Source organism: Trichosurus vulpecula, chromosome 4, assembly GCF_011100635.1.
Source record: "Trichosurus vulpecula isolate mTriVul1 chromosome 4, mTriVul1.pri, whole genome shotgun sequence".
NCBI classification, from domain to species: domain Eukaryota; kingdom Metazoa; phylum Chordata; class Mammalia; order Diprotodontia; family Phalangeridae; genus Trichosurus; species Trichosurus vulpecula.
Genome location: NC_050576.1, coordinates 380,208,698 through 380,227,782, shown reverse-complemented (window position 1 = coordinate 380,227,782; position 19,085 = coordinate 380,208,698). Strand labels below are relative to the sequence as shown.

The following is a 19,085-nucleotide window of genomic DNA, read 5'->3' as shown; positions in this document are numbered from 1 at the left end:
TACATGTGAATATATTTATATGTGGATATTGTTTATGTATTTCTGTGTATAGGTGTGTATATATATATACATGTATATATATATACATGTACATATATACATGTATATATATATACATGTATATGTATATATATATACATATACACAGTGTGTGTATGTCTATCTACACACAAACATATATATGTATAATGTTTCACTACAACTTAACTGTCTGTTATATAGACTATCTAAGCATATTTTATTTCTCAGTCTCAGCCATATGGTAGTAATACAGACCATCAAAGAAAACTTAGAAAGGCTGGTTCATGTCTACAGGGTCCCCTGATTAAGTGCAACTATTTCTAGGGCACTTCTAGATCCAGGCCTTTTGAGGACTGCATCTTATATAGACAGTAGAAACATAACTGAAAATTAAAGAAAAAAACAGGCACAGTAAAATTCCTTCTTCCCTTCACTTTTGGACATGCTATAAATATGTCTTTTGCTTTCTGTCAATTAATTCATTATTAACTTCCATATTTATGAAACAAAATAGCAAACAAAATACAACTTTTTACTCTAAGACATGCCTAGAGGAGAGCTGATGAACTTCCTTTATGTCTGCTGGAAATACTTTTTGGAAAGAATCTTCCAATTTTTCTGATGATTAAGGTGTGGTAGTATATTTTGGCCTTATATATTTCCCTTCTGTTTGCATTTTGGCTTAGCAAACAATAGAAAGAGACAAAATGCTTTGGCTCCTATGTATTTCTTTGTTATGTTGCTATCTCCTTGAAGTACTATCAATGTTATTTCAGATCTGGTGGAATAAGAATAGTTCTGTTTTATGTTTCCATATTAACCTACTTCATACAAAGGTAAAATATTGTCTGAATAAAATTAAATTTAGCTATATTTGTTCATTTGGTCTGGAAGGTATTATATATCAAGCTGCCATGAAAATAACTTACTATTTTTATGATCTCATAATTACATGGAAAATCATTTAAAATATGTAGAGATCAAAATATTTGCAGCAAAAAGTGGTGGTTTTTGGTAACCTATAATTCTTGAAAATGCAAGAGTATATAATAAATATTTTAGAACATTGGAATACAGAGTGAATTCCTTAATATTTAATCTAACTGTATGTTCCAACACTCAAAATTTTATTAGGTACCGTTTACATTTTATTTTTATAGAATTATTTCCTGGTTGCATAAATATTCACCATGGCCTAACTACAAGAAAAGGACATATGCTCATTTGATTTTGTAGCATTCTTTATAATGCTTGCTATATGATTACATTTTGTAATATAATATGAACATATTCACAGTGAATTCATTTTGATCCATTCATAGTGCACCTTATATAAAATAAAAGATAAGACTCATGGAAAACTGATCCAATTTTGATAACAATTAGGTGATATTTCAGAGTCATTATTGATTGTCGTGGTCAGTTATTGGTCTTTCTACCTTCTCATGAATCATTTTCAAATTCTAAGATTTCTGTCTCCTTAAATGGGCTAAAATTGGAATGGGGAATTTGAGCTGCAGAAAATATCATTCTCTCCCTAATGTATTTAATTTCAGAGCTGGAAAAAGACAAAAGTTTTGCTCCATTGTTATATGTGTGCACACACACATAATGGATACATAAATACCTATATATATATATACATACATATATACATATGTATTATACACATTATATTGTATTATGTTATAATGTGTTGTATGTTATGTTATGTTAATTATATTTTAAGTTTTAAGTGGATGCCATTCCTATAGAATGGAAGAGGCTCATAGCAAGTTCTGAGTGACAAGGTTAGTGTTGAGACTTTCTGGGTAATGCAAATCATTTGCAAATATTCCTCGTTGGAAGGCTTTAAACTTGGGATAGTCTCTCTCTGGCAGATATCATGTTTTCAGGCTTAAGGAAGAACATGAATTAGAAAAGGAAACAGTAGATTTGGATATAGAAGGAGCCCTTGATAATTATCAGCTATCACTAACCCCAGGCTCAGCATTTTCTGAATATATGTTCATATGCATATACATATTCACAAATACATCTATGAACATACAAATGTATTCTCATGTGTTGCTGTATATATGCATATATATGCCTGTACTTGTGAATACACACATATTGTTACATATGTATATATGTATGTATATAAATGCATGCATACACTGGTGTAGTTTTAAGTCTATGTGTATGTGTACACATATACAAATATATGCAGACACTGGATTTCGATTTCTTTGGTATGGAGTAATTTCATATGAGGAAACTCCCTTTTCTAATGCAGATCATTACTTTATATGCAACTTATAGATTTTGAGAATTTTAATCACACTAAGAGGTTGTCACTAAGTCAAATCAAGTTAACAATTCAACAATCATTTATTGAAGCATTTAGTATGTGCCAGGCATTGTGGAAAGTACGGTGATATAAATAAAAGCAAACATAGTATGTGTCCTTAAGGAGCTCACATTTTCATGAGTGAAACAAGATTCAAATAACTTTCTACATATAAGAGATATGATGGTATATTAGGAAGGCAGAATTTATGATTTCAAAGAGAATCTCACATGTGCCTAAAAGGTCCGGAACCGCAGGATATAAGGAATTCTCTAGGCAGAAGGCAGGAGAGCTAAAGCATGTATTTACACTCCACAATAACAAGCCCACAAACCAGCGTCCCCATTTTGATATTTTCATCAAAAGCTTCCAGGCCCAATAAGTCCGCCTTATAAGGGTAACCAGAAGGCCACAGAGAAGCGAGATGGTATAAGGCAAAATCATATACATGCTTCCCCTCTACGGTAAGAAGATTACCCACTAGCCACTAGTCAGCTCTGCTACCGGCAGCTCAGCTTCGGCTGTAAGTGTCTCTGGCTCCAACTGGAAAAGGAAAGGAGGATCTTCAAGCTGTCCTCTCCCCTCTTATAGAGTTTTTGACATCATCAAGTGCCGCCTGAACGACCAGGGCCGATTGGTTCTTGACTTGGCCCCTCCCCCAGCGTAGACCACGTTAACACACCTCCCCTCAGCCAGCCCCACGACTCATCACACAGGAAGCTCTGGTCCTGCCCTGGAAGAGCAAGCCCCAGCGTCCAGGGAAGCTCAACGAGGCAAGCTGAGTCATTCAAAGAAAACAAAGTCCATTCTGGCTACAGATGGGTAAATTGGTGATAAGTGAACTGCCCAGTTTCAAACAAAATGTATGTGTTATATATTGGACTTGAGCCTATGCCTTGTCTTTGAGGCCAATTGACTATGGCATACTATATAGATAGAGAGACAGCTAGCTAGATATACATATATACATACATATATATTCATACATACGTACATACATACATATACAACAGTGCAAACATATATGTACATATGTATGTGTATATATGTATACATACATATATACACATACATGCCGATACACATACATACACCTATACAGACATATTATAAATTATAAAATTATAAAATTATATTTCTCCTGACTTTGATTCATTTCTAATAATGATTTCACAAAGAATACTATGATTATAATCATTAGTATCAGTATTTCAAGTAAAGAACTTTAAAACATTATGAAATGTTATTATTTATCATAAAAAGGCACAGTATTACATTAATTCAGTAGGGAGAAAGATTAAAATTTCTTTCTTTGCTTAGCAGAGCCATCAATCAATTTCTAAACAAAATCATTCCCAAGTAAAACATTAACTGAAAGGTGCAGTTGGCAGTTTTTTACTAATTTAAATTATTATGCAGAATATCCATTAGCTCCCAAAGTCTTGAACATACCATTATTATAAAATATTATAAACTACTAATTCACATTCCATATTTACTCACCTTCCTTTCTACATACTAATCCTCTCTTGCTAATCCTAACCTTAAAAAAATTAAGAGTATCAAAGAAGAAAGCACTGAGATAAATGAAGAACAAGGTTCTCCTGAAAACCTTTCACTCTCACCGTAAAATAGAGAAAACCAAACTGAGAAGCTCAGAAATCAGGATTTATTTCAAACAATTCTTCTTCCTCTACCCTTCTAGGACCTCATTTGGCACATCTCCTGGAAAAGATTTAAAGGGATTTTATCCCTAATCATCAATGCCAAGAAAGCTATAAAAGTCATTAGAGCTATTTCCCAAATCAGCACAGTTTGAAGGAAATTTTGAAAGTACAGTTTAAAAAGGCTAATGATCAAGTAATGTATTTAATTGTTTTCTAATCAAAGCGAGACATACGAGGAATCATTTTAATTCAGTACATAATATATTCCTCTCTCTGAGTACTGTGTATTCATGTGTTCAGTTGGATGAAGGGAAAGGGATTAACAGTCTGATCCAAAAGTTATGAACAAGGAAAGGCAACAGAGGAAGAAAGGGAGAAATTTAACCATGTCTCTTATTTACTACTAACATTATATAATTGTGGCTTTATTTGATACATTGGTTTTGTACTTATTCACTATGAGAAGTTTTCTTTTACCTCTTCTCTCTTCCATGAGCTTAATCAATGTTGTAGAAATATTTCTCCTCATCTAACCTATTTCCCAGTTTTAAAAATAAAATGTTCAATATTATCTATATCTCAGGAAAAATAGAGGAGTAGACCAGATACTAAATGTGTAGATTATTTATTAATTTAAAGCCAACCAAACTAGCCTAGTGAATTTGGTGACATTTGTAATTTCTAGTGGATTGATTTTGTACAGCCTCCTTAACTCTTGTAGAGGCCTATGTTATATTTCATTTCTTGAACATTTTTCTTGCCTTGCTATCAATTAATTATTGAGACCTAGAATGATAGATTCAAAATTGATTTAGAAGTCATTGAATCTAACCCACTGGTTTTACTGATAAGGAAACTGAGATGTCTGTAAGATCAAATGCTTTAAGTTGTAACCATTTCCAGGAGTATGTACATGTTAAGAGAGAACTCTTAAAGACCAAAATAGGTTTCAAAATCTAACTATAATTTAGACACTGATGACATCTGAACTGGTACTTGCTTGAAAATTGCTTATGTGTGTAACAGGGACTCTCCTAGGAGAGAATGAGAATGATAAAGACAGGTCTGGATATCAGATCTTACTAATAGATATGTAGAAAAATGTCTGATTGTTAGGACCAGTGCAAAGACCTTAAGGCTGACTGTGATTCTGAAGTAGGTGAGTTTTGGTCAGATGATAGAAGGAAAGAGAAACTAAGCTTTTTTTCTTTTAATGTGCTGTTAGATTGTAGTGGAAAGGGATGAAGATCCCCCCTCCAAATTAAATAACCTAGGGGTGTGTGTGTGTGTGTGTGTGTGTGTGTGTGTGTGTGTGTGTGGCAGGGGGGTAGAATTATAGGCTTAGATTGATAAATTGATTAATGCTTGGAGGATGGTAGAACAGGCAAAGGAATGGTCAGTAGGTTAAGCTGGGATGAAGAAAGCTATATAGGTATGTAGTTAATAATTGGGTGAGGTCAGACATAAAATTGACAATGGCTCCCCAAAGCACAAGCTGCAATAACAAGGTTGGGCATCAAACAAAGCCTGGTCTAAAATGACAATAAAATAATAATAATAATAATAATAATAATAATAATAATAATAATAATAATAATAATAATTTAGACCTAGTAAGTCTACAATGGACAAAAGTGAAGTGAAGAATTTCTTGCCTTAATGTTTTTAAAATTGTTTTTAATAGTAGAAAATTATATTCTGAATACCACATAGGTATTCACATTTATTGCTTAAACACATGTGTTTATAATACCCATTCCTATTAAAAACACTTGAAAGAATAAGAATCAATGGAACCTTTCTTAAAATGATAAGTAGTATCTATCTAACCCAGAGCAAACATTATCTATAATGGGGATAAATTTGAAGCTTCCCAACAAGACCAGGAGTAAAGCAAGGATATCTATTATCATCATTCCTATTCAATATTGTACTAGCAATTCTACATATAATGACAAGATTTTAAAAAAAATAAATTGGGAGAATAAAAACAGGCAATGAGAAAACGAAACCATCATGCTTTGCAGATGATATGATGATAGAGAACCCTAGAAAATCAACTGCAAAGCTAGTCAAAATAATTAACAACTTCAGAAATGTTGTAGTATGTAAAGATAAACTCACAAATCACCAGCATTTCTATATATTACCAATAAAATCCAGCAGGAAGACATGCAAAGATAAATCACATTTAAAATAATTGTAGACAATATAAAGTACTTTGGAGCCTACCTGCCAAGACAAACCAAGAGACTATATAAACACAATCACAAAATACACAAATAAAGACAATCTAAACAGTTGGGAAATTAGTAATTGTTCATTGACAGACTGAGCCAATATAATTAAAATGATAACTCTACCTAAGTTTGTTATTTATTCAGTGCCATATAAAACTATCAAAATTTTTATTTTGTGGAGCTTGAGAAAATAATAACAAACTTCATCTAGAACAACAAAAAGTAAAGAGATCAAAGGAAACAATGAAAAAGAATGTGAAGGAAGGCAGGAGACTAGTTCCAAATTCCAAACTCTATCATAAAGCAGTAATCATTAAAATAATATGGTACTGGCTAAGAAATAAAGTGGTGGATAAGCAGAATGGATTTTGTACACAATGCACACTAGCAAATGACCATAGCATTCTATTGTTTGATAAACCCAAAGATCCAAGGTTTTGGAGTAAAAACTCACCATTTGACACACATTGCTGGGAAAACTGAAGAGTAGTTTGGCAGACACTAGGCATAGACCAACATATCACACACTATACCAAGATAAGGTCAAAATGAGATTAGAGAGATATGATCCAAAAGCACCTTGGCAAGTTAGTTCAGTTAAACTACAAGGATTATATATTAGTATAAAGTTTTCTACCTTAGTTCAAGTCATTATCTAGTCAAATACAGTATGAAAGAAGTGTCTGGGAATACCACTGGACTAAAACAACAAAATGAATCATTACCATTATATGGTAATACCAAAAATGGTGTACATGACTTAACGGTTCTTCTATTTACATTCTATCTTGGAAATGCATAATTGCTTACATAGTGTCTCCCGCGTTGGAATGTGAACTCCTTGAAGTCAAGAACTATGTTTTGTTTTGTTTAGTTTCTTACATTTTCTATCCTCAGGGCTTATCAAAGTATCTGGAACATAATAAATGTTTAATAATATTCAAGCCATACTATATTTGGAGAATTGCGTTCTATTTTGAATAACACCTTTCACTCACAATTTTAAGAAGCTGAAAATTAGGTTGAATTTCAAATATTGAAAGGGTTTCTACAACAAAAAATCCTCCTAGTTATTCCATTTGGCCCCATAGTGTCAGAGCAACAAGTAACATAGGACAAGCAGTAATGAACAGAAGTTGCAGAGACAAACGTTAGCTTGATTTTAAGGGGGAAAATCTTATTATTTTAACTATCAAAAAAAGGATACCTCAGCTGGCCTCCAGAGACAGTTCTTTGGTGTAAATCTGGAGTTTTCTTTCAACAAGCATACAAAGAAAACAGAGAATGTTATCTTATGGCATATTTTGTTATTTAGAATGCCAATTTTGTGATTAGTATAAGAGTCTAAGGTGAAAATAATTACAGCTTATTTATAAACATCTGTTAAAGAAGGTAAAGATAAAGAGAAATTCTGCAAAGAATTTGGCAAAATCAAACACATCAAGTCAAGATCTATCTATCTATCTATCTATCTATCTATTTATCTATCCATCTATCTGTGTCTGTCTGTCTAATATCATTGCAATACCTAACACAAATATGATGAAAATATGTTTTATATTTAAGAAGTGTAAGTCCATGGCTCAAACAGTGCTCATATTTCTCATGCCTGTACGTCATGAATATTTTCATCAAGAAGATAGAAATCACTGATTAAAAAAACTGAAATATTTAATAAAAAAGTGAAACAAACTATAATGACAGAGGTGACCAGCTATTAATGTAGGACTCATTTCTAAATTGGTTTTCTATGTGAAATCAGACAAAATTTTTAGTTGGTCAATATCAGCAGCCAAGCAGTTGCAATAGCCACAACCTGATCTATTCAGATAAACTATTGATACATGGAAGAAGAGATAAAGGAAAAGCATATCAACTCTGATTATCACCATTTCTTTTAAAAGTTTAACACACATAAAGCAATAATCACAGTGAAGTGACCAAAAGAGTTTAGGAACCACTGTAGTAGTTGGAAAATACCTGATCTAGATATATAAACTCATTACATAGGATGTTAGTAACAAATTTTAAGTAGCAATGCTTCAAGAATTATACATACATAATGTGTATACATGTAGAACAAAGAGGAAAACAAGTTTGTAGAAAATTTAGTAGAGAGCCAATTAAGTCATATCCTCTCAAGAGAATATAGAGAAGAAAATTAGAGAAGGAAAACAAATCAATGATGGCATTTGGAGCCACCTGATTTGGAATCTAACTCTACTCAATATATAAGGAAATGGAAATAACACTCAAGAAGATTAAAAAAGGCAGGAAAACTGGTCCAGACCAAGGTCACACAGAAGAAATTCTTGCTGAAAGTGACATAATTTTCAAAGCATTGAAGGATTGTTTTTGGAAATATTTCAGAAGGTATGATATAATACAATTGGAGAAACCATGGATAATATTTTTATATAAAAAAGGTGATCAGAACTTTTTTATCAGCATAAAATCTTTAGGAAAATCAAATCTTTATATGCTGATGACACGATGAAAATAGGAGAAGATCAAGCAATCTTTCTTTTATAGCCTATATCTCCAGGACCATACCATTGACCAAAAGACTATGCTTTTGTTTTGTTGCTTAATTTTTAGAATAACTAGTGGAAAAAATTAAATGAAGGTTTTTTGTACATTTGTTTTCCCCAAAAAGGAGATATAACATTAGGGAAGCAGTTAGTAGACAAGGAAATATTTGAGATTAGTAAGATGATAAGGATGGTAGAATGGGTAGTCACACAACACAGACAATACAACACAATACACTACAACGTAATACAATGTAATGCAATAAAATGAATACAATGTAATGCACATTTATTAAATGCATATGATATTCCCAGTACAGTGCTGAGAATACAAATAATAAAGAAAACACTCCCTGCCCTCAGTGAGTGTACAATCTAATAGTGGGAAGACAATGCACAAAAGGAAGCTGAAAAGTCAGGGGTTGGGCAGAGGGTAGCTAGGACATGGTAATGGTGGAGTACCAAGTAGTGCATCTATTAGGAAATAAGTTTCTTGAGAAGACAAAATAGAATGGTGTCAAGGGTACAAGTAGGATTTAACTTAATAAAGAGAAGGTGCATCTTTTTTATATACAACTAGAGGAAAGGAGGACATAGTGCAGGAATAATAATCTGGTGATTTTAAACAAGGAAGTGGGAAGAAAGGTAACCTTAATTTTTCAGTGAAATAGGGGCTAAGTTACTCAGCTAAAGGGAAGAGGGGTGAATGCTACGGAAAATTGAGGAGAGATAAGAAGGTTTGAATATGCTTAATGTTGAATGGGACAGCAAATAAATTAGGAATGTAAAACTGGATTATCTTGCTGAAGTAAGACAGCCCCCCCTCCTTTGAGAGTATGAAACATAAATTTATAGTGGTCTCAGTTGGCAAAGTTCCATTTAGTAGCACATGAATAGTTATGAAGGCAGCTGATGGTTGGAGGAATACAAAATTGGGCTGTTTAAGGACACAATAATCTGAGATAGGAAAATGGACAAGGAGCTTAAATGTCAAGTTGAACTGATTCACCAAGAAGTGTAGGAAGAATAGGGAATACATTACAGCCAATGCACGAATGATGGCCTGGGGAAGAGCTGAAGGGTACGTAGACTACATGTGATAATGAGGATGAAGACCAGGGTTAGGAGTGCCATATAGGCACAAGGAAAGACGGAATGATAAAAGATGATGATAAGATAAATACATTTCAGAGTTCATGAACATGGAAGTAGAACACTTACCAGTACTGGCAAGAGCAATGATATGCCCAACTCTTTGGATAGTCTAGGTAGAATTAAATACACCTTGGGGATTTACTAGAATGAGAAATTGTTAAGTTAGAGTATTTGAGGGAGCCTCAATATAGTCCCCTAGTATGAAGACAAGAGTTAGAGTAGAGAAAAAGATTGTTCCATTGATTGTGGAATGGCTAAATAAATTGTGGTTCATAGACATAATGAAATATTACTGTGCTATAAGAAACAACAAACATGATTATTACCAAGAAATATGGAAAGACTTACATGATAATGCAAAGTGAAGTAAGCAGAACCAGGAAACAATATAAACACTGACTTCATCAATCTAAGTGGAGAGAATAATCTCCGCAAAAGAATCAAAAGTGAATATAGTACCAGAAAATTATAAAGAAGAATTTGGGCCCCCAAAGACAGTGTATGAACAGTTACCTCACTCTACTGCTTTACAGAAGTATGATTATAAGGGGGGGATGGGGAGGAAATTCATCGGTGTGGAATATTGCATATCACATAATGCTTTTCTCAATGTATTTATTGATTTGGCTGAATATTTTTTCTTCTTATTTTCCTTTTTTTGTAAATAAAAGGTATCTCTCTTGAAGAGGGCCAGGGAGGAATATAAGGGGAAATCTATATGCTATGAAAACAAAAGAAAAACTATTTTCAAAATACAGTAGTTTCATTGTTACCTTTAAAGTCATGAAAGCACATTTCCCCCTAATTATTTTCATAATTAAGAAGCAGAATAATGTAATGATTAGAGGATCAGTCTTGGAGACCCAAAGGTCTAGATTTATATGTCTTACCTCAAATGTATTCTTAATATGTGACCTATTGCAAATCACCTAACCCATGAGTTACAGATAGGTTGCTAACCTACGTTCATGGAAGAAGTTTCCATACCAGAATTTCCCTATAGCAATGAGATCACAAATCCAGACTGCACCCGCCCCCCAAACAAAAATTATATAGTTACATACTGTAGTTATATAATGGTTGGTAAATGCCTTACAATCAGCAAAAGGGTATTATTTTGTTGTCTACCATTATAAATCCACTCAACTGATCACAATGAGAAACTTCTGTAGTTAACACTTAACTTTGTTGAACTGCATTCATAGATTACCCAGCTGCTTCCCCTTCTCTTCCTTATTTTTCCTTATTGTCTTTTGATAGTGCTACAGATAATAGAGAAATGAATAAAATGCAATTTTAAGAATTTGCATGTTTTTAAACAAATGGGTCAGACTTAAATTTAATGAAATAATTCCACATACAGGTGTAGTGAACATACATTAATATTCATTGCATTCTTTTTGTTTTTCCTTCAATCATTGTCAGCTTACATATATGACTATAACAATTTCTTCTTTTCTCAGACTAAAATGTGTCCTTATAAATTATTTAATTATCTAAGAGCTGATATTTTTCTATTCTATTGTGCTCTGTGAATTTACAGCTGAGAAGCATTTTGTGGTATTTTTTTAAAAAGTTATGATTGGTTGCATTTTAGCACTTCGGGATAAAAATAAATAAAATATAAATATAGTTACTTTGCATTTTAAACACATGCTTTCATACCATAAGGTCTCTCAAAATACCACAGATATTCAGCAAAAAAAAAGCTGTTGTTGCCTTAAAATATATTCCTTTGTTGAGTTCATACTGCTAACCCTTTAGGGTATTGACAGCCTATTATTTTTCATATGTTCCATCTTTATCCAGGAAACTGAAAGAACAACTAATTATATCCTTTTGCAAATGAGTGTAGCAGAATGGCTTTTGTTCAACAAAATTCTTAAGTCTCTTCAACATGAATGCAGAAGTCAGTGTGTTAGTGTGCATACACGTATGCACCAATGAGTGTTAATGTATACCTACTTCTGTGGCATGCAAAATTTGGCACTTGAAGCTAATTTTATACTGTGCTTTGGCTACTGAAATCCAATCATTTCCATGCCTGAATTACACATGACTTTTGGTTCTAATTGCTCATTTTTCAGAAGGCACGTGAGCTTTCCCCCCATGCTTCTGTTCCAGTGTGCATTGCTTTTTTGTGTGATTGACATTGGTACTATTATTCTTAAAAGTTGTACAAGTGTTTCTGAAAAAGGGCAGGGTAATAAGCAATTAAAGTGAAGGTCACTAAAATAAATCTATTAACAAAAGCAATAATGTTTGCTGGAATGATTTCTAAATCCCTTCCCCAAATTACAGTGTATTCTCATAAATTATTTTTACAAACAAATACATGGTGTTGGTTTGAAGAAGTGATGCAAAAATGTCTTTAACTAGATAAAATTTTTAGCAGTAGTCTGGATTTCCAATGATGGTTTGGGGGTGAAATTGTTGCTTCAAAAGTCTATCAGAAACAAAGTAAGAATTTCATACATAAAGCATACTCTTCCCTCTAGAAGACTATCTAAAATAACAGGGCAAAAAGTCATAGTAGCATATAGGACCAACACAATCATGGTACAGATGATCTAATTCCATATATAATTCTTCCTCCACTCCTTCTGTCCCCTTCCCCACATTTTTTTTCCTACTATGGAATTGTGTTGGCATAGCCAATAGGAAAACATTCTTACATTGAGGAAGCAAGCATATTCTTTGTGGTATATTTCCATTATAAATGAGATCTACTTTTAAATTAGTGGTATCATCAAGCTTAAATACTTTGGCCCCATAATAAGAGGGCAAGATCCACTGGAAAAGATCCTGATGTTGGGAAAGATTGAAAGCAAAAGGAGAAGGGGCAGCTTAAGATGAGATAGATAGATAGTTCCATGGAAACAGCAAAAGGGTTTGGAGAGACTTGGAGAGATACTGGACAAGAGAAGGGCTTGAAGGGCTGTGATCCACTGGGAAATGAAGAGTTAGACACAAGTGAATAACTAAACAACATTACAAGTAACATCTATGAAGATCTTCAGGTGGCCAGTCAGAAGGAAGATTCTATTGATTCTTACATTTGGACCGCTGCCAAGAGTGTGGGCCCCATGTGGTATGATTGATGAGACAAGTGTATACTTAGAATATACTGGTTTGTCACTTCAGGGCAGATTTTGTAAAAGGGAGATTTTTATCAATTTAAAAACCACTTTATAGAGTAGAGATTTGATGTTATCACTACTATTTCATATTTCTCCATGGGAGAACAGATTAAAATCACTTTTACTTAATTAATATGTGACTATAGTTTCCATTGATAAATATCAATGTTAGTGTTTATCCTTTTGTATTATGAATTTTTTGGCACTCTGATGGTCTACGGACCTCTTCTCATAATATTTTAAACACATAAAATAAAATATTTGGGGTTAGAAAGAAAATCAATAATATTGAAACAAAAGCAAATTTTTCCCATGTAAGTTCATGGATGCACTGAAACGTATGTACAATCACAGCAAATCAACTAGCATTTACTAAATCACTGCTTGATGCACAGTTTTGTACTAAGTGCTTGGTACACAACATCAAAAATGAAATGGTATCTGACTTTCAGAAACTCACATTCTACTGAGGCCTGAGTACATACACATATACATGCATGCACACAAGCAGGAATGTGCACATATATCTACGTTTGTTAATGCATGTAAATATCTCTGCAATACGTATATACGTGTGTATATATGCTGTGTATATATGATATAGATATATGTATGTGTACACACGTACATGCATATACACCTACATACACAGAGACACATATACATACATGAGGGTCTCTATTGAAATTCAATTTCTTAAAATCAGATACTATTTAATTTCATTATATTATATACCCAGCACTTAGCAACAACATGATGCATTAAACATATACACACATATGTACATATACATACACATCCATATATGTGTGTGTAATACATGTGTATGTATATGTGTGTATTCATATTCAAATCTGGCTTCCAATACTTACTAGCTATATGTCCCTGAGCAAGTCATTTAACCCTGTTGGCCTCAGTTTCCTCATCTGTAAAATGTGATGGAGAAGGAAATGGCAAAACAATTCAGTATCTTTGCCAAAAATGAACAAACACAAAATATAACAGAACACAAATTAAGTCACAAAGAGCTGGACTCGGCTAATCGAATAATCTATCTATCTATCTATCTATCTATCTATCTATCTATCTATCATCCACATGCACACACACACACATATGTGTGTGTGTATGTATACCCATATCTTGGTATATCTGTATCTATCTTTATCCATATATTGATATATCAGCATATATGTATATAATGTATACATACGTGTGTACATGTATATGTGTGTTCATATATACATGTACATACATGTATATGTATATACCTATCTATGTATCTGTCTAGCTAGCTAACTCTCTATCTAGGGGCAGCTAGGTGCCACAGTGGATAGAGTGCTGGGCCTGAAGCCAGAAAGATTCATCTTCCCGAATTCAAGTCTGACCTCAGAGAATTACTAGCAGTGTTAAGTCACTTAACCTTGTTTGCCTTGGTTCCTCATCTGTAAGATGAGCTGGAGAAGAAAATGGCAAATTGCAACAGTCCACTTGCCCATAAAAACTCAAATAGGGTAATAAAGAATCTGACATGATTGATCAATAAGAACAATGATAATGTGTGTGTGTGCATCTGTGTGTATGTGTGTGTGTTTGTGTGTAAAATAAAGTTTTACAAAATCATTTCAAGACAATAGCACTTAGCTACTAAGCGGGGCTGGGTCAGGAAAAAGGAGCTCATACCTGAAATGTGTTTTGAAGGAAGCTAAGGATTCTGGAAGAACAGATGATGTGTAAGCACATTACAGACATGGTGGACCATAACCTCTGCCATGTACAAGCATGATTGCAGGAAGCGGAATGCAGTGAATGGGCAACAACAAGAAGTCTTCTTGTCTTGAAATATGTGTGAAAAGGGGAAAGATACTGAGTCAGTCCTTAAATGCTGCTGTGAAGATTTTGTATTTAACTATAATGACAATAAAATGTCACAGGTGACTTTTGAGAAGGGGAGTGACATAATCATATATAAGTTTTTAAAATATAATTTTGGCAGCTATGTCGAAGACAGACTAAAGAGGGGGAAAAGCTGAAAGCATCCTTTGGAACTAATGGAAAAGAAAAGAGAAAAAAAGAGGATTGATTGTAGATAACATAGACAGGGTATAAAGAAGCATTGCATCATGGGTAATGATAAGTAGCCCTGTCAATGACCACATATTTGAGTAGTTTGTCTTTATTTTTTGTTTGTTTTGTTGATTTTTTTGGTATTGTGTGTGTGCCCACACATGCATGAGATAGAGATAGACACAGAGAAAGATGTTCAAAGGCCTTAGTTTTTGTTTTTTTTCTTTTTTTTCTAAAAGGCATATATAACCCACTACTTATTGTGCCAACTCCTTTCATGAATCTTGTTCCTGTTTAAGTTCCATTTTCTTCTACCCCATCAAACAAGTAAAAGATGTATGTTAGAGAAGGTATTAGGAAGTAGCACAGAAAGAAAAAAAAATAAGGTTTCTTAGAGGAAAATTGAATATTCTGTACATTAAAATAGAAAGTTTCTGAGATTTTACAATGATGAGAAAAAAATCTAGCTTTTAACTCAATTCAATATAAAATATCATATGATTCAAGCCTTACTTACATAATTTTATAAGGTTCCCAGAATTTTTTTCTCTATTTTTTTCTATTTTTTTGAGGGGGTAAGGAAGGGCAATTGTGGTTAAGTGACTTGCCCAAGGTCACACAGCTAGTGTGCCAAGTGTCTCAGGTCACATTTGAACTCAAGTGCTCCTGACTGCAGGGCCAGTCCTCTACTCACTGCGCTGCCTAGCTGCCCTCAGAATTTTAACTTTAATTTTTTAAATTTTTTTAAGAACCTTCGTGTTTTTATTGTTAGGATCCGGGTTACTTGAGAGGGATGAAACGTGAGGAGTGGGTGGCTCCAATACCTGGTCGGCCATGTTTCACAGGCTTGTAGGTGATGTAGAATTCGCCCAGGTAGTGTCTGATCATCTCGGGCTTAATTTCTACCTGATTGAAGGTCTTCTGGTTATAGACGCCCACCATACTTCCCACCATCTCGGGCAGGATGATCGTGTCTCGAAGGTGTGTCTTCACTACCTCTGGCTTTTCCATGGGAGGCGCCTCCTTCTTGGCCTTCCTCAGACGCTTCAGGAGGGGATACCGTTTGCGCCGCAGACCCCTATTGAGTCACCAACGCTGCCAAGCGCTCTACAACTGCATGAGCTGTTCATAGGACATGTCCAGAGGCTGATCCAGGTCCACGCAGCGGTAGGTGAACTATCCGAAGGCCCTCTTCTTCTTCTGCTCCACTTCTGCCATCTTGTCTGCTGTCAGGAAAGGGAATTTTAACTTTTTAAACCTCAGATGCTGAATGAAAGAAAAAAAATGGATTGGGGAGGATTACATTTTATTTTTCCTATTGACCTTCCCCCCTCCCCCAAGAAAACACTCTGTTATAATACTTAAAATATATCTTGTTTACTCTTATTTCCGTCTCTTTAAAACAACAAAAAAGTTTGTAATTAATTATTTTTTGCTGATTTTTTATAATCTTGTTCATCTTTTGGAAAGTACCTCAAAGCATTCCACTATGTTTCTTAAAGCATCTATCTTCCCACATTCAGATTCCCAAGAAATGGAGCAATCAGGAACTCGGCCGAACTTTCAAGTTTGACCTCTTAGTGCATTGTGAAGTTAAACTGGAGTGTAGAAAAAGTAGCTGCAGAGGTAAAGTTCAGGAAATGGGAACAAAGAGGACATCACTTTACTATTTTACTTGTTTTTTTTTTTTTTTCTTGGAGGCTAAAGGTGTTGCTCTGTGAAAATGTTTGAAAATGACAAAGCTGCCTGTGCTGTCACAAATCCTGCAAGAAACCATGCTAGTGCAATGGATTAAATATAATCCAAATTCAAAAGCCATCTCATCCACCTAGCTAGAAAGAGATGTAGGCAATTTGAAAGCGTTCATTAGGAATTTCTTTTTGACATGGGTTGCAATTTGGGAAAGGCGTTTGCGGGGGAGGACAATAATTGGGGATGGATTGCAAGGAATGAGGTAATGTGTTCCAGATGATAGAGATTATTAGGGGTGGGGTATGTTGTAATTACTGGAGGCTAGGAAGACAGAAATGAGAAATTAACAGCACTGCAGCTGTGGCCAATGAATAAAAAAGGACTTTTGCTTTACAGATTTTTTTAAATGTGAACTGACCCATACCTGCTGGTGGTAAAGCATGGCAGGTTTATGTATAGCTACCATAAAGTTAAAGCTTAATACATTTCTCTCTCCTCTCATTGTGATTAAAGGAAGTAATGTGCAGTCAAGGAGGGGAGCATTAGGCCCATGGGGAATGGTGATTATTCAGTACTAAAAGACTGTGCTTTGAGGGGTCAGAATCCTATGTGTGGTAAAAAGGACATCTGCTCAGGAGAGAACAGACATTATTTGCAAGCTACTCCCCTGCCCTACCATTCCTATATCTGGTTGTTTATTAACTATTGAGTTGGAAGTATATCCAAGGCCCACGGTGGTCAAGGTGACTTCTTTTTTTTATTTTTTATTTTTTTAAATTCATTTTTATTTTTAGTTTACAACAGATGGTTCTACATAATTTTGAGTTCCAGATTTTCTCCCCTCCCTCCCTTCTCCCTCCCCAAGATGGCATGGAATCTCATATAACTACCACAAATGACTTCGCATTGAATTAATTTATACACTAGTCAAGTTGTGGAGAAGAATTACGACCAATGGAATGAATAATGAGAAAGAAGAAACAGAACCAAAAAAAAAAAACCCAAAAACAAAAACAAAAGAGAAGCGAAAAAGGTGAGCATGAAGTGTGCCTCAATCTGCATTCAAACTTCATAGTTCTTTCTCTGGATGTAGACAGCATTCTCCATCGTGAGTCAAGGTGACTTCTTTGAATGCATAAAGAGAAGTAGAGATCTGGAGAAAAAAATTGAGGTGTGGCTGTTTACAACCAGATGCAATATTCCTGTTTCATCTTCCACTTTTCCTGCCAAAAGACTTGATGATAATCCTCCTGTGTGGTACACTCGAAAGGACACTCACAGGTTGTGTTGTGCTTGTGGTTTGTCCTTCATTCTCAAAGACGACCATGACATCAGGAAGATGATGCTATGACTTGCAATTGAACTGGATTTAAGTGAGGGAGGGCTGTGCAAAGTCATTGGCCTCACTTTCTCCTCCAGAGCCATCTGGGTCCAGTGGCCAGATATAGATCAGGACAACTGGAGGTGGCCCAGGATGCAGTAGGAGACTTTTTAAGCTAAGGTCTTCTGAATTCTCACATTGAGTGAGGCAATTCCCATTCAGTAATTAGGACAGTTTAAGAAGTGAGTCAAGGGATGGCCCCCTTAATAAAAAAATAAAATAACTGGGAGGGGAAGACCCTTGGGATTGCTGGCCTAAAGAGAAACATGTATATGCACTCTGAGTCATCATGGCCCAAAAAGTAACCATTAAGTGATGCTTCGGTGGGGACCTACCGTTGGCCAATCAATGAGAGGCATAGTGAATTGGATTTAAGGCATGGTCTTTGAGAAAGAAATCCAGTCAATACACTCCAAGATGACTAGGTAAGTTTCAGCCATTAAAATTTACCTTCCTTTGGGCAGAACACCTTCAGGTAAGGTCATGATACCCCATGAGAGGATAAGGGAGGGGAGGAGAAGAGAGAAGAGGAGAGGGGAGGGGAGGGGAGCTGAATTTCCCAACTGGAATTGGCAAGCTGGGTCTCCATTGGGGAAACTCAGAGTATTCACAAGTTTTGGTTTCTCTTTCATTCTTTAAGAGGACTGTGGCATCAGGAAGATGATGCCATGACTTGCTACTAGCCATGAAGTGAGAGGATCAAGGGTCACAGCCCATCTCTGATACTTACTACCTGAGTGAACTTGGGCAAGGCATTTAACCCCCTAGGCCTCACTTTTCTCACCTGAAAAATGAGAGAGCTGAACTATATTGACCTTGGGGATTCCTCTATGTCTTAATCTCTGGGCCTACAAAGCAC

The 19,085-nt window shown here is 34.8% G+C and overlaps 1 pseudogene; it reads right to left on the bottom strand.

The window, feature by feature from the left end:
• Nucleotides 1-15,915: 15,915 nt before the first annotated feature.
• LOC118848635 lies at nucleotides 15,916-16,383 on the bottom strand (annotated as a pseudogene).
• Nucleotides 16,384-19,085: the final 2,702 nt, after the last annotated feature.